Consider the following 23,972-nt stretch of genomic DNA (forward strand, 5'->3'; position numbering starts at 1 on the left):
AATGGGTTAGAAATGTTTCTGTAATTTGTTGTGTAGCCTAAATCTTATGCTCCATACATCTGCTCATAATATGCTCCCTGCTAGTTTATATTTTATTTCTGAGAAAGAATCAGCTTTAAAATTTGCTGTTTGTAATTAGTTTTTATTGTATTTTTGAATATGTATACATTAAAAATGTGTGGGGGTTTTATTGTGGCAATTCCACATATATGGACATTGTACTTGAACAAGTTCACCCTCTCTTTTATATTCCCATTTCCCTTTCTCTTCCCTCCCTCTATATGCTATTTTTAAATTGAGTTAATCTTAAGAAACCAATAGAAAAAAACTTAGGAGGATATATACCAAAATAATAAATTTGTTGGGCTTTTTGGGAAGGGGATGCAAAACCTTTTCCTTTGAACTTTATTCTTCATTGCTGAAAAGTAGGCCTCATCTCTTTCCCAAACTCGAAATGTTTTGACAATAAACAATTGATCTTATTCAGTTTCACAGATTGGGAGAGCATCCAGAAATACCTTTAAGAAATTCAGAGAGGATAATCCAGACCCTAATCTAGAGACAAACATTGGTGTGGAAACTTCAGTCTTGGATTTGTCTTAGATAAAGAACTTGGAAGGAGAATCTCTTTTCTAGTTGAAGGAGCAAAAATGTCTTCTCAAATAGTCTGGAATTTGAGCATATAAAGTGACTTAACTCCAGCCAGTTCATAACTCCTACGACTAAAATAACCCAAAGATATTGGGGGTGTTTTTTTTTCCCACCCTCTCTCCCCTTCCTGCCCTCCCTTTAATGACGTGTGGAGGGAATAATACGAGTACACTGGAGCCAACTTCTCCTGGTGCTGAGATTCCTTTCGACGAGAAGGAGGCTGGGGCACATCTGCACTGTGTCAGCCAATGACACATTGGCATGAAAGAAATGTTCCCGTGATGCAAATGCTGGCTGCAATGGTCCACTGCCTCTGGCACCAGTTCTTTCTTAAAAACAGATTATGCAACACTTCCTTGTTTATTTACAGTTAGGAAATATTAATCTGGAAAAATGAGGAAAAATATAGAGTAAATATAAAGAAGAAAATCTGAGACACTCGTTATATTACTGCTCACTCTCCACAATAAACTCCATGAATTAATATTTTGGTATATGCCATCCTGGATTTTATATGTATAATTCTATTTGATTTGAGGGATGAATTCCTAAAATTAGCTCCCCTCATTTAAAAATAGCAAACATTTTTCATGGGAAGAAATACAAAGTAACAGGGAGTGTATTCTTGAAGCACACAAATGGGCAACTCTTTAGCTGAAGAACGTGTTTGCAGTGTACATCTTGTAGCTAAGTCACCAGGATTTTTCCTTCCATTATTTCAACCTCTTTCCTGGTTATATGTAACCATCGTTTCTCTTCACTTATTTCTCACTTCAAGATCCTCAGCCCAGCACATCATTTCAGTTAGCTTCATGACCTTCTTCTTAACACCAAATCGCACTTAACATTTCATTCCAAAATTAATGATTTTAACTAATGTTTTTCCAATTCTAATACCACGACTTAATGAAAGCTTGCTTGATTGCTTTGGGGATATAAAAATAGAAACATTTGAAAAAAGAATGAATCTCAAACTGATAGGAAGATTGCCATAAAGTTATGCACATTGGGTTCAGTGTCCAGTGTAGCCATGTGTCTCCCAGAACAGTGAGTTGAACAGCCATGGAAGCCCCAGAAATAGCATAAACATTGAGGAACATTCACTTTGACGTCTAGGTTTAAATTTCTGTGTATCCTGAGAGTTATTGAAATGTTCAGATAGGTTTATATTATTTTGATTTTTATGATGAGATTCTGAACTTTTCTGTATTTCACTATTATACACCCAGAAAACACTGTGACCCTTCTTTCTCTACATGAATGTATGTGTGTAGCCAGTTCTTTCTCACGGAAATACAGTTGCACAGTGTACTGTTTGATACTTTGCTCTTTTGACTTAACAACGTATCATGGTTTGCAATGTGTTACACACAGAGAATAATGCAGGATCAGTCAAAACAGAGACTAGGTTTCTTATCACGTGCTGGTATTCTCACCAACAAGAGACAGACATCTGAAGAGATTCTATGACCTTGGTGCGGGTTTATATACATCTTTGTATTAAGTGTTCCTAGTTCTTATTCCAGTGAACTCCAAAATTCTCAGCAAAGCTCAGGTCTTCTCAAAATTCTTCATTTAGAAGGAAATTTTGCAAATATCACAGCTTCCAGTGCTAGGGATAGTGCAGTGGGTATGGGGTCTCTTCTCTGAGGGGTGAACCTTGTTGGGAAGACGAGAAAGAGTGTGAGAAGCTGCTGGGAGCAGGAAGGACCAGGATGAATCTGAATTAACTTAGAGAGTGAGGGAAGACCGGTCCATGGACGGATGTGTCCACAGAGAATAGAGGTATCACTCTGCAGTGAGAGAAGCTGAGAGTTTGGATGAGAGGAAGAGGACAGTGCTCCAAGATGATGGAATGGAATGTTTGAAGATCTGCAAGGAAGAAGAACATGGCAAATTAGTTTCTGAAAGGCATCCAACTCTGTAGACCCCAAAGGAAATTGATGCAGAATCAGAGAACTTCCTGGAGACAGAATTCAGACTGATGTAAGGCGACATTCAACGAAGCCAGAGTTGACCAGAGACATCCTGGGCGTTCTCAGTGCCCTAGAGAGTGTTTAGGACTGCTGGAAGGGAACTGAGTTCTGGAAGGGTGTCAGAGGGAAGATAATCTCTGATTATCCAATCATATTGCTCCTAAAATCCACAGCCCATCACCAGAACCTCATTCCTTAGTTTTACAACTTTATGTTTTCCCTTTGGCCAAACACCAAAGAATGTTACTGATCCCTGCAGAACTCTGAATGCAGTGAAGATCTTGTTCAACTGTCACTCATCTGAAGGCCTAAGGGATCTAAGGAACATTTAACTGGTTCTTGGGCATTCACTTAGCAGAAAACAGAACTTTTTAAAGTATCAAAAAGAAAGTACCACTTTCTTAAGTGACAAAGTCTGTGACCAACAATAGAATTCGAACTGAAAAGGACTTTGGATGCCAACAAGTCTAATATTTATTTTACAAATAAAATATAACAAAGAGATACACAGTGACCTGGGCATCCCCTCTTGCCAGTGGGGGCCACAGACAGGTCTGGTGGAATAGGCCTTCTAGCTCCATTTATTCCATTTCATCTGGGTATTTCTGGGAGCATCTCCTAGGCAGTAACACACGTACATTTCAAGGAAATTCATGTCAAGTTTAAAGAAACAGTACCTGAAGAGCTGCAATGTGCCAAGGGTCCTGTCTGTAATCTACCTGTCTGGGCTACTCCCACACTTACTGGCCACCTGCTGGCTCCTTCTCAGCCTTCAGGTATTAGCGCCAATGTCACATCCATGGAAAGACTAAACATCCAGTCCAGAGTTGACCCACTGCTACCATTCTCTTAGTGTCTTGTCTTTCATTTATACACTTAGAAAAGCTAATTAATGAATGTGGTGCTTGTTTATTTCTTGTCTCCCTCATTGCCCTGCAAATTCTATGATGTCAAGACCAAGATTGTTTTTATAACTCCTACACATTCAGTGAGAGCACAGTGCCTGCCGATGGGGGAGAGCTAAGTGTGCCCCATGTTTCCTCCAGCACACACTGGTCTTCTGCATCCTGCTCTGGACCTGGGGATTCACCTTCATTGTCTGTATCCACAAGTTTTCCAGACCTCTGGTTTCTGGCACCTCCCAGAAGGGAGACCGAAGGAAGGGAGAAATGAGATGTCCCATAACCTTCTTCTGTTCTTCCTAGGTAAGTTCAAAGATCACAGAGTATAGGTGGGCTCTTTCCACTCAAAACTACAGCTTCTGTCTGGGCTCTGTCCTAATGTTTCCTACCCTCTCATCTCACCTTCTCAGGGTGGCAGAAGTGGTAGTGATTCCCTCTTTGACTAACTCTGGTTAATGCACCACACTGTTTTCTTTTAACTCTACCCAAACCTTTGGAAATGCACACATTTTTATTAAACTTTTCTTGATGACTCCATTGAGTGAATTCCTGTTTGCTGAGATTCTAACGAATGCCACAGATGCTGAATAAACTTTGTTGTGCATGTTAAAATGGAGGAAAGATCAAAGGCACTCTGTAAGAACTCCAGGGAGGAGGGTCAAAACCTCTGGGTGGAATCTTCTCAGAACCAGAGCAGTGGCTGTTTGATGGAACAGGCATGGGAGAGATGTGAAGGCCACAATCATGAAAGGGAGGTGCTCTTAAAAGTGGCAGAGTAGTAGATACTTGTTAAATGCAATCATTTTAACTATTACCATGCTGCATAGATTTCACATCAAGAGAACCGTCCAGACTGTGTGAACTTGGTGTGAACAGAGTTTGGAAGAGCTCATCTTCACTTGGTTCAGTGGGAATTGCCACCTCACAGAAGTCCTTCCTCCTTATGAAAAGCAAAAAAGGCCAGACTGTGATTTGTAAGACTTTTCAACCCTAAAATTCCCCAGTTTATTGTTTCATGATGTGTGCTGATTTAGGGCAACTTCGGAATTTTTATAAAGAGAGAAAATAACACTGGAAGGAGCATGTTGTGCTGCAAGTGGGTAAAGGCATCTTAGCAGCTTTAACAGAACTCTCCCACTCCCCTTGACCTCGGATTTTTAGGTCAGTCAAACCTACCCACAAACTGTGTGGTCAGTGTCTACTCCAAGAAGATGTTGGATCCCTTGGACCCAGGGATGGAGTTTTCTTCATCATTGTATTCTCCAACCTGGAAACTGACACAATGAAGGTGCTCTTTAAACACCCAGAGAAGGGAGGGAATAAATGTTTGTGGCAGAATTCCTTGGCTTCTCTTACTTTCCAACCTATTTAGATTCTGTATTTTCCTGGCTCCTGATGTCTTTTGACTAAATGCTCTGTCCCTGGCTCTGTTTTTTCTGTTTGGATCCAGCAGTGGCTTTGGCTTTTCCAGGGCTGGCCTTGATATTGCTCAATGTGTAGTTTTCATTCATACACTTTTTCTCCATACTTCATAAACTTCTGTCCCTGTGGAGATCAGCCTGTGCCCTACTCTGAAGTTACTCCATATTGTATTGAACGTTAGCTTTTAGACCATGCTTTGCTCTTCCTGACTCTGTTTTATAAAACATAAATTTGTTCCCTTTTAAGTGTAAATGCTGAGAAAGAATGATGTAACATCTTGTTTGTGCAAGCAAACAGTCTGACCCTGTTCAGCACAAACTATAAGGCACAAACTGATAAACATCCTTATTGACACAAATAAAATAGTACAACCTATGAACTTATCAAATTAAATCAGGAACACATGGATACAGGGATATACTAAAACCATATCAGAAAAATCAGGGCCATGAACTTACGGGGCATACCAGACCAATGAATGATGCACCTGCTCTCCCCACCCCTTCATCAGGATCACATAAAATGGGGGACACCTAACACTGATGGCACCCACTGACCTGTCATCAGACTATCCCGTGCATGTATCACAGATTTACAGATGAACTCTCAACTTTGTCCCTAGGGTTTCAGCTTAGCAGTCTTTCCCTGACCCAGGAAGCCTGAAACCAACTCTGCGCCTTGAACTAGCTGTTTGCCTTGAGCTGGTTCTATGGTTTGACACCCATGTTCCACAACAGTTCTGTCACTGGGTTCCCTCTGTAAATATCTTATCTGACCACCTGTGGTGCCTCTCTTTGTATTTACATCATTTCACTTTTCTGTTCTTGATTAAGGCTCTTCTGTTCTCTACAGCCTCTTTATCCCTTTCTTATTCATTCTGTAACCTCTCTGTATTGTCACAGAAGTGTGAAGTGCAATGTGTGATCTGAGAGTTAATATTAGTAACTAATATTGAATACAAGAACCAGGATTGACAATGGCTCATGGCTATCAAGTGAGCTCAGTAGTACTTGACAAGTTAAAACCAAAGAAATCAATATGGCTTGTGGATTTATTATTATTCAATAAATTTTGACATGGGAAAAACAAATGTGTTGTGTTTCTGACATAGCATGCTCATGACAGTTGTCCACAAACACATCCTTTAGATACCACCAAAATGCAAATTTTACAAACACTCCATATAATTTGTTAAATGGGTCTAATTTCTGGCCTTTTCATCCCTAACTCCTATTTCCTTGACCCCCTATTTGAAAAGTTGATGGCTTTCTGAGTTGCTTTCTAGCAATAATAATCTTATAATTAACCTGTCCTGAGAAAATGTCACACACCCCTCCTCTGGCAGTAGTTGGTCAGTACATTTGGTAGTAATGGTCAAATAACATGTGTTCATCAAATCCTGTTTCTTTTTGTCTCTTGACACTCAGCTAATTTTACTCTTGACACTCTGACACCAACTGTGAGGTTTTCTTTCTTCACGTCAACCAATTCTCCATCTCTGTACATACCAACAGAGTGTCCTAGATTTTAACTCAATTCTACACAGACTCCATAGGTTAAAGGGTCTGTCCCACAAAATTGTACCATTTCAGCCTTCAGTTAGAAGTCCTGGGTTGCCTGTACTTCTGGCCAACAGGGAATAAATTGGGTTTCTATGACCCCTTCCTGAGGTTTGACAATTTGATGAACAGCTCACAAACATCAAGGAAACACTTTAATTATGTTTTCTGGTTTATTACAAAGGATACAACTCAGAAATGCAGAGGACAAGGAATAGTGGGGATGGGGGACAATGCAGAAGTTCTATGACTTCTCTGAATGCTCTACCTTCCCACTACCTCAAGAGTGTTCACCAACCTGGTTGTCCTTCAAACTGAGTCATTGCATTGTTTTTAAAGTGGAGATTTCATTACATAGATGCAACTGATTAAATCATTGGCCATTTGTGATTGAACTTATTCTTCAGACCCTCTCTCCTCTGCAGAGGTCTGGAGGTAGGGGTGAAAGTCTCAATGTGCAACCTAACATTGGTCTTTCTGGTAACCAACCCCATCCTGATGCTACCAATGGGTCCAGCCACCGATCAACTCATTAGCATACAAAAGAATCACCATTATAGGAATTCCAAGAATTTTAGGAGCTGTGTTTCAGGGGAGAACAAAGGCCAAATGTACATTTCTTATTGTGCCACAGGCAAATAGCCAGATTCCATTTCTCAGCCTCACTGGCAATGAGGTGGCCATGTGACTGAGGTCTGGAGAATGGAATGTATACACAAGAGAGGCACGTCACCAGCAGACTACAGATGAAGTAGCCAGAGGCCCAAAATATTAGTAGTCATTGGAGAAGAGAGTCTGGGTCCATGAGTGAAATAGAACATCCTCTAATTATTGACCTACATTGGAGTGTGACATTAAGGAGAACTATATCTTTGTTGTATCTAGCCACTGAGACATAGGGAATACTTCTTACAGCAACTGACCTCCCCGGACTAATACAAATAACCTACCTACCCCCCAACTCTGAGTATCCTTGATTCTCTAGGTTGATGCTTCTTTTTTATTATCATATTATTTTTGTACTGGGGGTGGTGAATTGTGACATTTACAAAAGTTCTTACAATATATCATAGTTGAATTCACCCCTTCCATCATTCTCCCTCCCCCCCCCACTTCCTGGAATAATCTCAACATGTCTGATTTTTCTATTTTCAAATATGAGTACATAATACTACATTTACTCTCCTACACACTTTCCTTAAATCCTCCCCTCTCCCATTGGTATCAAGCCCCAGACAGGACCTATTTTACCTTCTTGTTCTCTGATGCTTCTTATGGAAGAAATTTGATAAACTCTAAAACAGAGCTCTGCCATGAAGTGTTTAGACAGAAGCATTTCCCTTAAACATCTTTTTGTGAGTGTGTGTATGTGTGTGTGTTTAGGATTGAGGGGCATCTTTCCAGTGAAAGAAAAAGATTGGTTTGATGTCTGGTACTCTTACAAGTAAAAATGATCCAAATAGAAAAAAGAATCTTAGGGAGTGGAAAAAAGAAGCCGTCCCCATCATCTCTGGTGGCCAATGATCACTGTTCCAAAAGTACTGTTGTTTCTCTCAGCCTTTGCTATCTTTGGAAGAGATATAAACATATGACCTTTCTAAATTAAAGTCTTCCCTGGAGAAGGATTTTATGAGAGGAATTTAACAACTAGGAAAGAACAGATAGATTTCTGCCCTGATGAGTGGGCCAGATATGTTACATCCAAACACTGAGATATGAAATGATTACTGATTAGCTAGCAGCTACATGCATTTCAGAAATTTGGTTCTTTTTACCCATCAGCTGTTGCTCAAGTGTGAAATGAGAGAAGCATCAAGTTGTTTCTTAGGTTTTTTGGAGAATTTCTTTAAGAGACATCATCAAAAATAGAATAGGAGAGAAGGTAAGGAAGAACGACCTCATCCTGTTCTCTGTGGGTTTTGCTCCAATTGTTATCTGCCTTTTCTTCTGACATATGCAGTGAACTGGCCCATGTTGCTGCAGCTGAGATAATCAGATAATATATGGAAAACCCACTGCACCTGGGGAGACTTCCAAAGACTATTTGGAATTCTTCACCAAGGAGTTTCTTCTTAAATGATTTATTACTCTATAAATCCAATATGGTTAAATTGAATTAGAAATTAGTGCATTGCAAAACGCTGGGGAATACCCTTTTATTTGCTTTCCATTTGACCATCCATGATGGAATTGGGAAAGTGTTAGACCGTTACCAGTAGCAGTCCTTGCTATGTGAACTTTTCATAGACCAGATTCTTGACTTGTCTACAGCAGGAGAATTTTTCCAACATTTAGGAATCATCTGGTTGGGGGTGGTTGGGGCTCAGGCAGATGGGGAAAATATGGATTTTGTCACTCTCTGTCAGTGTGACTCTGGAAAGGTCAAGAAAACCTCCCAAGTTCTCATTTTCCACTTTATAAACTAGAAATAACAGTATTCACATCAAGTATTATGAGAAGTTTAAGTGGGAGAACAGATAAGCAAGGTGTTCAGTGAACACTGTCATGCTCCCAAAGACAGGTGTTTGAGACCCTGTGATTATTGTTTTATTGGCCCTCACAAACTCCTGAAAAGAAATGTGTGTGTGTGTGCGCGCCTGGGGAAAGGAAGGAGTGATCAACCCTGGGAGAGTCCCACAGAGAAAGGATTTATTATGTCTCTTATTTTATAGAGACACTGAGGCTCAGAAACAAAATTCCTTGCACAGAGTCACACAGCAAATGTATGTGAAGCACCCCTGGTTACTGGAGTCCACAGCCTTCATTAGTATACTGTTTTATGTCACTGGAGAGAGGCTCTGAAATTTACCTGTATGCTCCAGTTTCAGAGGTCACAGGCTGTGCAGTTGCACTAAGAGAATGGAATTACTAAGGCAAGCCTTTTGTACTCATTTGTGCCATTCCACATGTAAAAGTTCAATTAGCAAAAACACCCCCAGTCAGCAAAAGAACTACTTCCTGTCTGCCTTTTTAGATTGTCTTTTCCTGATGAGTTCCAGGGGACTCAGAGCCCAGATTAGTTTGACAGGATAATGGAGAAAGCTAGGTGCATTCTCATAAACACCGTTTCCAAGTCACTCTGAGGTAAATTCAGTTTGCTGTCTGGTTTAGACTGGGATGGCTTTGCTTCAGAGTGTCCCTCACACCCTCAGGCAACTCAGCTTCTCAGTGCCCAGACAGAAGGGTGGAGCAGGAGGTCCCACCCATCCATCTGATGGCCTGTGAATGAATCTCTTGAAAAGCTCTCTGTGAAAAGCTGCCACAGCTTTGAAAGAGCATAGCAGATGAAAGGAGAAAAAAGACCCAGGAAGGCGATACTGCTCACAGCCTAGGCAGTCTTTGCATTGTTGCCATTTCCTCCTATCTACTGAGTTTCAGACCTGTGACTTTCTAACATAGGGTTTTCTGGCCCAAACCCGCAACTTAATTTTGTTGAATAAACCATGCACAGAAGTGGAGTCAGATCGTGCACCCTATGTGACCTTGTCCCACGGACTCCACAACTTCTGGCTCTATTTTCTGTGAAGAATCAGAGCATAGGATTGGAACACATGATGTCTTTGTCATTTCCTAGTGATTTGGCTTTAGACAAGCTCTTACTTTCTTTTGTCCTCAGTGTCCACATCTATAACAGGGAACAATGACAGTCCTTACCTCAAAAGGCTGGAGAGGAATGAAATGTACTGATGTGCATAGACTCCTTAGAACCATCTGAATCTTTCCCTGCTAAGTTCTCTGTATGTGCGATGGACATAAATGTTGTATTTTCTCATTGGCAAAGTGCAGGTTACATTAGCACTTGGATAGGAATGTAGTGAGGACCAAATGACATCCAAACTGGATGTTTCTGAAGGTCTTGGCGCACAGAAGATGCTAAGAACAGAATACTGAGTCTCACAAAGAAAGAATGGCCAGAGAGTTCACTGGGGACTCTAGCAGATGATCAAGTCCTGTCTCTGCCACTTGCCAAGTGAGTATTAGAGTATTATACATATCAAGTCATTAATTTATGCAGCTCATTTTTCTAGAAGGGGATGTTTCAGGAAAAGGGAAAAGTAGGGCAGGTAGGAGGGTGTTGGAAAACACAGTGGGCTGGAGTCTGAAGCCCTGGATTGTAATCTTGACTCCACCATGGAGATCTATAAAGCCTTGGACAGATGTCTCCTCCACTTTGGCTTCCATTCCCCCTTCCAAGAAAGGAAAAGCCAAGCGATGTTCCAAGTTCCATCTAGAGCTAGCATCAAGTGATTTAATGTTTTTGTGTATCATTCCCACCCATTGCTGGTAGGAATGTAAAGTGGTAAAATTATTCAGGTGACTACTTTAGCACTGTGTAGTTCAGGTGAAGATGTTCATCTCCATTAAGCATGCCCCAGTAAGTTGATACTTATCTATCTATTCAACAAATATTTATTGAGCTCTTGTTATATTCTAGATACTGTGCTAGTGTCTGGGGATACAATAATGAAGGAAATAAAAATCCCAGCTGACAAGGAGTTTACTGTCTAGTAGTATAGACAAACCAATAATAAAATGAAATAATGATAATTAATAGTAATAATAATACTGAATGCTTAAAACTGAAAATGTAGTGAGGCTTTGTTCTTAGATGGTTGCGTAATCTGATATCTGAGTCCTCACTGGATGGTAGCTCACCCTTGTCTCCAAGGGTGCCTTGTACATAGCAGGGGCTGTGTAAAAGTTAAATGAACGATTGTCTAAATGAACAGAACCAGAATCCTGAAAACACTGATTTGGATGCACCTGTGCGTAGTCAGTATGTTTTCATCTGAAATGAATTATCTCTGACAGTTCCCAGAGCAGACCTGAAATGATTACATTACCATTATTTTAAAGCTGAGAAACACATGGGGAATGAGAGTCACATCCTCCATCCTGACCAGCCAAGGAGAAGAGGCTGCAAAAGAGGCGTTATTTGCACATTGCTGCCCCCTGGTGGTGGCATAAAATATAGCCCCAAACTTTACCTTTAGGGTAAAGAAGTAGGCACAGAATTCCATCTCTGGAGTATTGGAATGAAACTGTCAGTCTGGGGCCTGTATCTTTCAAATCCACAAGTCTGAACAATATGTACTTGAGAGGCCAGTGGGTAGAAAAGGAGGGGAATTTTAGACAAGTCAGCACAATGATAAGATGTCTTATCACTATAGTAGAACATAGATCTCTACTCAAATGACAGTCTTCGGGAGTTTATAGCTATCTTAATGGATAAGAGCTCAGGAGAGCTTGGGCTATATCACAGATCTGGTATTTCAGGGATGTCTACTATGGAGTTCATGTGTGGATATCAGGAACCCTATGAACTTCAGGTTGAGAAAAATATGCCCCAAATGCATAGGGAAGTACGCAGAGTTGGAAAACTCCGGGCCAGTTGCCCCAGGTAAGTTCATGAAATGAGATACATGCTTTATTATTCCTGTAATCCTGGCTGAATATTTGATTTCATTCATACATGTATTCCCCATTTTACCTCATATCAAGGTATCTGGCAATTAGGTAGGTTTTATTATTGACTGGTTGTGTGACAAGTTTCTTAACCACCCAGACCTGCTGTTTTCTCCTCTAAAAAGAGAAGAACAATACCTACTAAATAGGATCAATTAATACACAAGTAAGAAAGGCACGTGAAACAAACCAATATAATATCAGGAACCCATAGATGCTTAATAAATGCTTTTTAAAGCAGGCTTGTTCAACACTGATATTCATATGTACTCACACAGCATTTCCAGATTCATAAGTTATATGAATTCTTCCCTGATGATTTATTCCTGGCGTGATGTTCCTTGTAAGCTATGAATAATTTTTCAAAGAGTAGAAAAATAATTCTAATTGATAAAGTACTGCCAGTTTTTCCAGGTGTATTTCTGTCAGAGGGTTCTTTGAATTCCATTGTGAGGAAATGTCTTTTGCATTTAAAGACAGCACTGCTGGCCACATCTGTCCTCATATCTGATTGAGAATAATATTCTATTGTAAAGGCTAATGTTCGGTTTCTAGGATAGGATAGTGGATTAGAAGCTTCGTCTGAGTGACTCTGGGGATAGCAAAGAATACACTATATTCTAAAGACAGAAAAAGATGAAGATTATTGGGAACCATGAAAGAGGTGACAGGACACCACCTTACAAACATGGAGCAACAAAGAGTCTACACAAAGAAATGTAGGAAACAGTGCACACCTTCAACCTCAGCTCCCTGGGAGAGAGGAGTGGAAGCAGAAACCATAATCACAAGGTAAGCCGGAGAGCCCTGGTGAAAAAGACTGGCAGTCCTGTCTGCAGGATAAGTTCACAAGTTCTGGCAAGCTTTAATTTCAGTGGGGAGATTTGGTGTGACAGTGACTCCTCCTACAAGGGAGACTAGCCTTGGAGAATAAATCCATTTCTTCACTCCCCATATCTCAGAGTGCTGCTGCCAGGTGCCATCTTGGAGGTGATCATATTGATTGAGACTGAGTTGCCTGTGGGACCAAAAATCAAGGAGCAATCACACTCAGGGAGCCTGGGGACACCCTGCCACAGCGTCTGGTGTGGAGAGAGATGACCATGAGAGGCACTCATGGAGAGGGAAGAGGGTCACATGTGGACCAACTCAGAAGTTTAAGCAAGAAATAATGGATTTCTTTTTTTTTTTTTTTTTTTCATTTTTCTTTCATTCATATGTGCATACAAGGCTTGGTTCATTTCTCCCCCCTGCCCCCACCCCCTCCCTTACCACCCACTCCACCCCCTCCCGCTCCCCCCCTCAATACCCAGCAGAAACTATTTTGCCCTTATCTCTAATTTTGTTGTAGAGAGAGTATAAGCAATAATAGGAAGGAACAAGGGGTTTTGCTGGTTGAGATAAGGATAGCTATACAGGGCATTGACTCACATTGATTTCCTGTGTGTGGGTGTTACCTTCTAGGTTAATTCTTTTTGATCTAACCTTTTCTCTAGTTCCTGGTCCCCTTTTCCTATTGGCCTCAGTTGCTTTAAGGTATCTGCTTTAGTTTCTCTGCGTTAAGGGCAACAAATGCTAGCTAGTTTTTTAGGTGTCTTACCTATCCTCACCCCTCCCTTGTGTGCTCTCGCTTTTATCATGTGCTCATAGTCCAATCCCCTTGTTGTGTTTGCCCTTGATCTAATGTCCACATATGAGGGAGAACATACGATTTTTGGTCTTTTGAGCCAGGCTAACCTCACTCAGAATTATGTTCTCCAATTCCATCCATTTACCAGCGAATGATAACATTTCGTTCTTCTTCATGGCTGCATAAAATTCCATTGTGTATAGATACCACATTTTCTTAATCCATTCGTCAGTGCTGGGACATCTTGGCTGTTTCCATAACTTGGCTATTGTGAATAGTGCCGCAATAAACATGGATGTGCAGGTGCCTCTGGAGTAACAGTCTTTTGGGTATATCCCCAAGAGTGGTATTGCTGGATCAAATGGTAGATCGATGTCCATCTTTTTAAGTAGTCTCCAAATTTTTTTCCAGAGTGGTTGTACTAGTCTACATTCCCACCAACAGTGTAAAAGGGTTCCTTTTTCCCCACATCCTCGCCAACACCTGTTGTTGGTGGTGTTGCTGATGATGGCTATTCTAACAGGGGTGAGGTGGAATCTTAGTGTGGTTTTAATTTGCATTTCCTTTATTGCTAGAGATGGTGAGCATTTTTTCATGTGTTTTCTGGCCATTTGAATTTCTTCTTTTGAGAAAGTTCTGTTTAGTTCACATGCCCATTTCTTTATTGGTTCATTAGTTTTGGGAGAATTTAGTTTTTTAAGTTCCCTGTATATTCTGGTTATCAGTCCTTTGTCTGATGTATAATTGGCAAATATTTTCTCCCACTCTGTGGGTGTTCTCTTCAGTTTAGAGACCATTTCTTTTGATGAACAGAAGCTTTTTAGTTTTATGAGGTCCCATTTATCTATGCTATCTCTTAGTTGCTGTGCTGCTGGGGTTTCATTGAGAAAGTTTTTACCTATACCTACTAACTCCAGAGTATTTCCTACTCTTTCTTGTATCAACTTAAGAGTTTGGGGTCTGATATTAAGATCCTTGATCCATTTTGAGTTAATCTTGGTATAGGGTGATATACATGGATCTAGTTTCAGTTTTTTGCAGACTGCTAACCAGTTTTCCCAGCAGTTTTTGTTGAAGAGGCTGCTATTTCTCCATCGTATATTTTTAGCTCCTTTGTCAAAGATAAGTTGCTCATAGTTGTGTGGCTTCATATCTGGATCCTCTATTCTGTTCCACTGGTCTTCATGTCTGTTTTTGTGCCAGTACCATGCTGTTTTTATTGTTATTGCTTTGTAATATAGTTTGAAGTCAGGTATTGTGATACCTCCTGCATTGTTCTTTTGACTGAGTATTGCCTTGGCTATTCGTGGCCTCTTGTGTTTCCATATAAATTTCACAGTAGATTTTTCAATCTCTTTAATGAATGTCATTGGAATTTTGATGGGAATTGCATTAAACATGTAGATTACTTTGGGGAGTATCGACATTTTTACTATGTTGATTCTACCAATCCATGAGCATGGGAGATCTCTCCACTTTCTATAGTCTTCCTCAATCTCTTTCTTCAGAAGTGTATAGTTTTCCTTGTAGAGGTCTTTCACATCTTTTGTTAGGTTTACACCTAGGTATTTGATTTTTTTTGAGGCTATTGTGAATGGAATTGTTTTCATACATTCTTTTTCCGTTTGCTCATTGTTAGTGTATAGAAATGCTAATGATTTTTCTATGTTGATTTTATATCCTGCTACTTTGCTATAGCTATTGATGATGTCTAGAAGCTTCTGAGTAGAATTTTTTGGGTCTTTAAGGTATAGGATCATGTCGTCTGCAAATAGGGATATTTTGACAGTTTCTTTACCTATTTGTATTCCTTTTATTCCTTCTTCTTGCCTAATTGCTCTGGCTAGGAATTCCAGTACTATGTTGAATAGGAGTGGAGATAGTGGGCATCCTTGTCTGGTTCCTGATTTTAGAGGGAACGGTTTTAATTTTTCTCCGTTAAGTATAATGCTGGCTGTAGGTTTGTCATATATAGCTTTTATAAGGTTGAGGAACTTTCCTTCTATTCCTAGTTTTCTTAGAGCTTTTATCATGAAATGATGTTGGATCTTATCAAAGGCTTTTTCTGCGTCTATTGAGATGATCAAGTGGTTTTTGTCTTTGCTTCTGTTAATGTGGTTTATTACGTTTATTGATTTTCGTATGTTGAACCACCCCTGCATCCCTGGGATGAAGCCTACCTGGTCGTGGTGGATAATCTTTTTGATGTGTTGCTGAATTCGGTTTGCCATTATTTTGTTGAGGATTTTTGCATCAATGTTCAATAAGGAGATTGGCCTATAGTTCTCCTTTTTGGAGGTGTCTTTGCCTGGTTTTGGGATAAGTGTAATAGTGGCTTCATAAAATGTGTTTGGCAGTTTTCCTTCCCTTTCTATTTCATGGAACAGTTTAAGGAGGGTTGGTATCAGTTCTTCTTTAAAGGTCTGATAGAATTCAGCAGAGAATCCATCAGGTCCTGGACTTTTCTTTTTGGGGAGACTCTTGATTGCTGCTTCAATTTCATTTTGTGTTATAGGTCTATTCAGGTGATTAATTTCCTCTTGGTTCAGTTTTGGATGGTCATATGTGTCTAGAAATCTGTCCATTTCTTTTAGATTTTCAAATTTATTTGAATATAGGTTCTCAAAGTAGTCTCTGATGATTTCCTGGATTTCCATGGTGTTTGTTGTTATCTCCCCTTTTGCATTCCTGATTCTACTAATTTGGGTTTTTTCTCTCCTCATTTTAGTCAGGTTTGCCAGGGGTCTATCGATCTTGTTTATTTTTTCAAAGAACCAACTTTTTGTTTCATTAATTCTTTGTATGGTTTTTTTGGTTTCTATTTCGTTGATTTCAGCTCTTATTTTTATTATTTCTCTCCTTCTATTTGTTTTGGGATTTGCTTGTTCTTGTTTTTCTAGGAGTTTGAGATGTATCATTAGGTCATTGATTTGGGATCTTTCAATCTTTTTAATATATGCACTCATGGCTATAAACTTTCCTCTCAAGACTGCCTTAGCTGTGTCCCATAGGTTCCGGTAGGTTGTGTTTTCATTTTCATTGACTTCTAGGAACTTTTTAATTTCCTCTTTTATTGCATCGATGATCCATTCTTCATTAAGTAATGAGTTATTTAGTTTCCAGCTGTTTGCATGTTTTTTGTCTTTACTTTTGTTGTTGAGTTCTACTTTTACTGCATTGTGGTCAGATAGTATGCACGGTATTATTTCTATTTTCTTATATTTGCTGAGGCTTGCTTTGTGCCCTAGGATATGATCTATTTTGGAGAAGGTTCCATGGGCTGCTGAGAAGAATGTATATTGTGTAGAGGTTGGATGAAATGTTCTATAGACATCTACTAGGTCCACTTGATCTATTGCATATTTTAGATCTTGGATTTCTTTATTGAGTTTTTGTTTGGATGACCTATCTATTGATGATAATGGAGTGTTAAAGTCTCCCACAACCACTGTGTTGGCGTTTATATATGCTTTTAGGTCTTTTAGGGTATGTTTGATGAAATTGGGTGCGTTGACATTGGGTGCGTACAGATTGATGATTATTATTTCCTTTTGGTCTATTTCCCCTTTTATTAGTATGGAATGTCCTTCTTTGTCTCGTTTGATCAATGTAGGTTTGAAGTCTACTTTGTCAGAGATAAGTATTGCTACTCCTGCTTGTTTTCGGGGGCCATTAGCTTGGTAAATCTTCTTCCAGCCTTTCATCCTAAGCATATGCTTATTTCTGTCGGTGAGATGAGTCTCCTGTAAGCAACAAATTGTTGGATCTTCTTTTTTAATCCATTTTGTCAAACGGTGTCTTTTGATGGGTGAATTAAGTCCATTGACATTAAGTGTTAGTACTGATAGGTATGTGGTGATTCCTGCCATTTAGTTATCTTAGTTGTTTGAAGGTTTGATTGTGTGTACCTAACTTGATGTTACTCTCTACTGTCTTGCTTTTTCTTATCCTGTGGTTTGGTGCTGCCTGCCTTTTCATGGTTAAGTTGGGTGTCACTTTCTGTGTGCAGGATCCCTTGCAGAATCTTTTGTAATGGTGGCTTTGTGGTCACATATTGTTTTAGTTTCTGCTTATCATGGAAGACTTTTATTGCTCCATCTATTTTGAATGATAGCTTTGCTGGGTAGAGTATCCTGGGGTTGAAGTTATTTTCATTCAGTGCCCGGAAGATCTCACCCCACGCTCTTCTTGCTTTTAATGTTTCTGTTGAGAAGTCTGCTGTGATTTTGATGGGTTTACCTTTGTATGTTACTTGTTTTTTCTCTCTTGCAGCCTTCAATATTCTTTCCTTAGTTTCTGAACTTGTTGTTTTAATGATGATATGTCGTGGAGTAGTTCTATTTTGATCTGGTCTGTTTGGTGTCCTGGAGGCCTCTTGCATTTGTATGGGAATATCTTTCTCTAGATTTGGGAAATTTTCCGTTATTATTTTGTTGAATATATTACGCATTCCCTTCGCTTGCACCTCTTCTCCTTCTTCGATGCCCATGATTCTCAAGTTTGGTCTTTTGATGGAGTCGGTGAGTTCTTGCATTTTCTTTTCACAGGTCTTGAGTTGTTTAATTAATAGTTCTTCGGTTTTTCCTTTAATTACCATTTCATCTTCAAGTTCTGAGATTCTGTCTTCTGTTTGTTCTATTCTGCTGGATTGGCTTTCCGTTTTGTTTTGCAGTTCTGTTTCGTTCTTTTTTCTGAGGTTTTCCATATCCTGGCTGTTTTCTTCTTTATTGTTGTCTATTTTTGTCCTGAGTTCATTTATCCATTTATTCATTGTGTTCTCTCTTTCACTTTGGTGTTTATACAGTGCTTCTATGGTTTCCTTTATTTCTTCTTTTGCTTTTTCAAATTCTCTATTTTTATTGTCTTGGAATTTCTTGAGTGTCTCCTGTACATTTTGGTTGACCCTATCCAGTATCATCTCTATAAAATTCTCATTGAGTACTTGTAGTATGTCTTCTTTTAAATTATTCTTGTAGGCTTCATTGGGTCCTTTGGCATAGTTTATCTTCATTTTGTTGTAGTCTGGCTCTGAGTTTCTGTTCTCTTCATTCCCCTCTGGTTCCTGTACTAATTTTTTGCTGTGGGGAAACTGGTTTCCTTGTTTTTTCTGTCTTCCTGTCATTGTCCTTGGTGTTGTTACTGTCCCTGTACTGTGTGTAATTAAGTATTTTCTAGCTTGTAATAATAACAATGGTAATATTGAGAACGGAAGAGTGAGCTGAGATGGAAAGCAAGAAGTTAAAGAAAAGGGGAAAACAAATATACAGACAAGAGGGAGAAAGCAGAACAAGGTATCAGACAAGAGAGTTTCAAAGGTATAAACAGGGAGTGTTAGTGTACTAATCGACAGTAAGCTGAACAGACAATAGAGAGACAGAGAGAGGATTGAAAATCAAAGATAAAAAAAATAAAAAATAAGTATATGAAAGTAATATCTATTTATAAAAATGAATTAAAATAAAATGGAAAATAGGAAATTAAAAAAAAAAAAAAAAAAAAAGCCAAAAAACTTCCAAGTTTATATGCAATGCAATTTCAGTCTTAATAATTTGGATGTCCGTCTTAATCTCCAGTCCTGGAGTTGGTGCCTCAGATGTTGTTCTGTAGTTGTCTCATCAAAGGGGATGCATAAAGTAGAACAAAACTACACTCACACACACACAGAAGAAAAAATAAAAAAAAAGCCCCACCAAGTGTCCCCAGTTCAAATGCAATAGTTTCAGTAAGTTTTTCGGCTTGCAGGTGTAATTCGGTTGTTCTCTCATCAAAGGTAGGGAGAAAAAGAAAAAAAAAAGCGTCTGGAGGCAGTTCTGAGAGTGGTATCTGCAACTGTGGCTTGCCTGCCTGCTGCTCTCAGCCTGTAGCTGGCGGCGTTATTTATGCAGATCTCTGGGGTGAGCTTAGCGCTCACCTGGTCCCACAGGCTTTGTTTGCTCAGAGTTCTCCTGTGCGGGGGAGGGGGGCCTCTGCTACAGGCTTTTCCCTTTCCAAGCACTGGGAAAGGCGACACTGCCCCGCGTTGTCAGGCCTGTGTGTTTATTTACAGTTCACGTGGGAAGTGGGTCTTCCCTCCTCTCACAAGCGTCCCTGCTCCTGGTTGCTGGCGCGCCCCGCTCCCGCCAGAGCCTCTCCGGCCCGCCCGGCTCGTTTCTTTACAGTCCCGGGAAGGCTTCCCTTCCCCCAATCTTCAGCGCTCAGGGCGCCCCACCCTCTTTCCAGCGTCTTAACTGTTCTTATTGCTTAGTACTCAGTTTCTCTTTTTTTCCCGGGTGGAGGTCAGTCTGTCCAGGGGGCTATGCTGCTCTGGCCCAGGCTTGTCTGTGGGGGAACCGCGGTACCGCGAAGCTCACCTGGTCCGCGTCTTCCCAAGCCGTATGGGCGCCGGCCACTGGCGGCCCGGGGGCCTCCTCGGTTCTCCGTTTAACGTGAAGTGGAGATTCTCTGCGCCGGCTAACTGTGCAGCACAGGTGCCCTCAGACGTGGCGGTCCGAAGTCAGTCCGGCTCCCCAAATCCCGGCAACCAAGGCTGCTTTCAGTCAGGTGGCACTTCCCGAAATAATGGATTTCATTATGACATTTTCATAGAAAGAAAGAGAGAGGACTCAAATTAATAAAACTACAGCGGGAATAGAAAATGTTACAACCAATACCACTGAAATCCAGAGACTAATTAAAGGAGATTTTGAAAATTTATACTGCAATAAATAAATAATTAAAAAGTCTTGAAGAAATGGATAAATTTCTAGAAATACATGACTTTGCAAAACTGAACCAAGAGGACAATATTTAACAACCTAAACAGATCTATAGTGAGATTGAATGCAGTAATAAAAAACCTTCCAACGAAGAAAATCACAGGACCGGATGGATTCACTGCTGAATTCTATCAGGTCCTTAAAGAAGAACTAGCACCGATGTTCCTCAAACTATTTTATATAATTGAAAGGGAAAGAGGACTTTGGGAAGTGGGAGAGGGAAGGGGATAAGACAGGGTAATGGGGGATGGTGAGTATAATTAGTGTATGAAAATGTCATAATGAAATCCACTATTTTCTACAACTCATATATGGCAATAAAGATATGTGGAAAAAGGCTAATTTTGTACCCAGGAAAACTGTCCTGGGTCCTTCTATGTTTGCGTCTGAATGTCTGTGTACAACAAAACCCACATGCTTCAACCTAATCACCAGTGTGATGGTATTAGGAGGTGAGGCCATGGGTTGGGGACTAGGTCCATGAGGGCAGTCTCCTGTGTGAATTTAGCACCCTTTTAAGAGAGACTTCAGAGCACTGCCTTGACCCTGCCACCATGTTGGATGCCAGAAGAATACACCATCTTTGAACTAGAAAGTTCACTACATGGAATCTGCCTGCTTCCCAGCATCCAGAACTGTGAGAAGTAAACTTCTATTGTTCATAAGCCACAGAGTTTATGTATTTTGCTATAGCAGCCAGAATAGACACATTGCTATTTGCAGAATCAATTGCTTTTATTTCTTTTGCTTAAATCTTTATGGTTCATGTTATTATTATTACAACAGCAATATGTGATTATCCTAAATTAAACTAACATGTTACTGAAACACGTGGCCTCTAAAGGAAACATTTCCCATAACCCCAAACTTCTCTTAAAGGTTTCACAAATTATTTAATGAATACACCAACATGAGTGTGAGTGCTATAAAAGATGAGATTGTGCAAACAGGCTGTTCTGGAATTTGATTATTTTTAACTGTATACATCCTTGGATAAGCTTTACATGACTCTTCCTTCTCTTTCTCTCTCTCCCTCCTTGTTCTTGGTTTCTGTTCCTTTCTCTGTAATTGCTGTATAGCATTCCATGGTAAGGTACATCTGGTGTAACTCTGCAATGCTCCTTCCAGCTGATAAGCTGCCTTTTGGAATTCATTCAGAAAGACTGAAATCCCAGTTCATAACCATCCAGGGTTCTTCATCTGTTCCAATTCCTGAAAGGATTTGAAGGGTGAGGGTAGACTTTAAGGCTTTTATAATAACTTCTAAACCTTCTGCTGTCCCTATTGCAATAACGTTCAGCAAAGTCTACTCTTGTTCTGTTCCACATTGAGTCACTTCTTTCCTTGACTTCCACAGAAATCATCTGCTCACAAAACCAAGGTCAGTGAATCTGATTTCACTGCTTGTTCTGTCTGATGGCTTTGGGGCTTACATCACAGCAATACAATTCACTCAGAACTGGAAGCTAGCAAACAAATTCCTTTTCTTCAATGTCTCTTTAGCCAGCTACCATGCTATTTGGCCCTTTCTTTTTCCTACTCTTTTCTCCTTCTCCTCCTCCTTCTCCTTCCTCTTCCTCCTTCTGTCCTTCCTCCCTCTCTGTCTTCTCTTTCAGAAGGAAAACAACAGTTTTCTTCAAGTTGTAAAAGTAATCTAACTTATTTCCAGCTCTGTTGCCTCCTCTAAGTTAAAATCCAGATCATCTTTTGATGGACTCATGCATCCAAAACTGTTTGTAGTTGCAGGCAACAAAAATGGGTTCTGGATGAATTAAGCAGAAGAGTTTATTGAAGGAAATTTAAGAGCTCAAGAATAGAGTTGCTAGAGATTCAGGCCCAGGAAGCAGGAAACTGAGTTCCATGACCTGTGAAATCATGCAGAAGCACATTGTTGGTCTGCTGAAGGGCACTGGATTTCCCAGTGAGCATCACTACCAATGCTGGTGTGGGCACTGTGATCTGGTGGGGCCTCACTGTCTCTGCCTGCTGGTCTTGCATCCCACCAAATCCCATACACATGAAGATCCAGAAGAACAAAGTAAGATGGTAATTGTTCATCACAACTCATTATGAAGCTTTGGTAAACAAGGGGTTGTCCCTTCTGTATCCCTCTCCTCGTCCATCTTTTTCCTCTCACCTCAGTCTCTGTAAGATGAATTGCTCTGTTCCTACTCTTAACCTTTAGTACTGCCTCGTAGATGCAGAATTGGTTATAGTGTCTTTCCCTGCAAACAGTCTTGCTTTAATGTATTTTATTCCCCATGACTTTATTTGCACTCTCTTCAAATGATAAAAAATTCCTACATATGTATTATTATTTTCTCTATTTTACATATGAAAAATGTATGCTTTGAGAACATTACATGTCCCAAGGAAAGTCATGCAAGCAGAACAGGAGAAACAGATTTCATACTCAGAGCAGTCAGATTTGAAAGTCCATGTTCTCATTCTAAAGCTTACCTTTTTTAAAGTCAAAATTAAGCGTGCATATAGTTTCAGAATCAAATTGTTATTTGTATTTACTGCTATTTCTCTAAATAAGCAGTTATATTGTCACTTCTTGGTCTATTTGGACCATAATTCTGTTGCTTCTGATTACTGGGTATGGGTATGTAAGTATTATCCCAGCCCCCACCCCTGCTAGCATCCTCAAGTCTGCACCATAATTTTATCATAATTTGCTTAGAAACTAGTGTCAGTATTCAGTGGATATTTTACAATGACTGTAAACTATCGACAGCTAAACCATGAAATATACTATAATGCTACTGAAAATAACATCTTTGCTTGAAGTTCATTTTCTGTTTGTGATTGGTAATTAGAAGCAGAATTGATTTTTCATATTGACTATATATGTAGTAATCTTGCTACATTAATTTATGAACTCCAACAGCTTTCTGTAGTGTTTTTGGTTTCTCTACATTTGAATAACGACAGTGTATCCTTTCCTTTCCAATACTTATTCCTTTAAGTAAACTTTATTGAGTTATAATTCATACAGAAAAAATGAGCAAAACTTGAGGGTACAATCTGATGACATTGGACAAATGAGTGTACCAAGGATAGCATTACAACAAAGCAAACTAAGGTCATTTTCCTTGTGTCCCTGGCAGCCAATTGCTTTCCACATTTTCAGGCAATCTCTGATCCTATTAAATTTAAAAAAATTCTAGACTTTTTACAAAATCTTTTATTCCCCTTTTCATTTCTGATGTTGGCTATTTGACTTTCTTGCTTTGTTACATCATTCTTGCCAGGGGTTTATCAATTGTGTTAGTCTTCTCAAGTAACAAAATTTGGACACCATTGATTTCTCTATTGTGTGTTTGTTTACTTTGCTTTGATTTCATCTCATGGGTATGTTATTCCTTTCTTTGTATTTAATGTACTGGTTTTTTGAAAAACTTGAGATTGATATTTAGATAACTGTCTTTCTCATGGGTTATAATTTTTACTATGCACATAGTATAGAAATTTTGATCATATTTCCATTATTATTTCTTCTAAATACTTTAAAATTCCCATTGTGTTTCTTATTTGACTTGAATTACTTAAAGTGTATTTGTTATTTCCAAATATGAGTATTTTCTATCTGTCATTTTGTTATTAAT

Source organism: Castor canadensis, chromosome 9 (genome assembly GCF_047511655.1).
Source record: "Castor canadensis chromosome 9, mCasCan1.hap1v2, whole genome shotgun sequence".
NCBI lineage: Eukaryota > Metazoa > Chordata > Mammalia > Rodentia > Castoridae > Castor > Castor canadensis.